Source organism: Pteropus vampyrus, unplaced genomic scaffold (assembly GCF_000151845.1).
Source record: "Pteropus vampyrus isolate Shadow unplaced genomic scaffold, Pvam_2.0 Scaffold606, whole genome shotgun sequence".
In the NCBI taxonomy this organism is placed as follows: Eukaryota; Metazoa; Chordata; class Mammalia; order Chiroptera; family Pteropodidae; genus Pteropus; species Pteropus vampyrus.
Genome location: NW_011889387.1, coordinates 90,954 through 92,217, shown reverse-complemented (window position 1 = coordinate 92,217; position 1,264 = coordinate 90,954). Strand labels below are relative to the sequence as shown.

General features: G+C 43.0%; 1 protein-coding gene across 1 annotated transcript in view; it reads left to right on the top strand.

Moving 5' to 3' along the window:
• Positions 1–1,264, top strand: part of LOC105308655 (olfactory receptor 18-like) — a 2,279-nt gene that overhangs the window by 106 nt on the left and 909 nt on the right. The gene's annotated exons all lie outside the window — the stretch shown is intronic.

The following is a 1,264-nucleotide window of genomic DNA, read 5'->3' as shown; positions in this document are numbered from 1 at the left end:
TCTGTGGATTTTATTAAAATCCCTTAGGCAGTTTTATAAATATTGATGGCTGGGTCTATTGGAGGAGGTTATCAAGAGGGTGTGACTTCCAGTTAACCCAAGAGCTGGACCTGGAGAATCAGAGTCTGTTTGCCCCATTCCTCTCCTTGGAATGTTCATTCTACTTGCCTACCCTGAGCTAGAAACTGGCTCAAAGATATAGTCTTGAACTTGTAATGTGTTGAGACTCTCTGGATGTCATACATGACTGAACCCAGATAAGGTCTATTTATACATTAACTTTTAATTTGCCGGGCAGGTGTGTAGATCGTCTTGTGCTGCGGTCACCCAAGACAAGCTTTGTATGTAAATTCTTTATCTTATGAAAACTGCCACCTACCAATCTGGAATGATCTGTTTCTCTCTTTGGCCCTCTGTGCATGGAGACTAGTTTCAAATTTCACCCTGGAAGCTCCAGAGATTTCAAACCAACATGGTCTTCCTTGTTAACTATTGACCCTATATGCAGGGGTTTATTTCTAGGCTTTTGACTCTGTACCATTGGTCTATGTGTCTATATTGAATCCAGTCCTATGTCTTATTGTGGCTGATACTGGTGGTCCCTGCTCCTCTTCCTTGTGTTTAGCTGTGTGTTTATGTCTAAGCTTTGCCATCCTCTGGGTTGGGTGAAGCAGAAACAGGTCTTTCCTGTGCCCTACTAAAAGGCTGGGGAAGCTGCTTGCAAACTCTATTCTCTCTTTTACCACGAAGTAACAACTTTCTCTAGCTGGGGAGTTACCTCCTGGTTCTACGTAGTGCTATTCTGGGTGGTGGGACAATGTGCGAAGCTGTTCTTCCTTTCCTTTTTGGGGCGACGCTCAGGTTTTTTTTTTTACCACTGCATTGCTGAAGCTTCCTAAGTGGACTGCTGAGCTCTCCCAGGGCTGTTATTGTTCACGAGTGGCCATCAACTCATCGATCTTTGAGGGGAAACGAATGCTGGCATCTGCTACTTTACCATCTTGGTTTTCTCACACTTCCTTCATATCAGTTAATGACAAACCAGTTGCTAAATTGCTCATCCAGAGTCCTCTGAGCCAGGACGACTGCATGGCTAGGATGTAGCAGGTTGCAAAGTACTGTCATTCCCATACAAACTCACTTTATCAACTGAAAGACAGAAAAAGGCCTGAAGCACAATATTTAAACTTTGAGATTGGTGAACACAAAGTAAGCTAAAGAAAATACATCCTAGAATAGGATTAGCTCTTCTTAATGAGCAGAA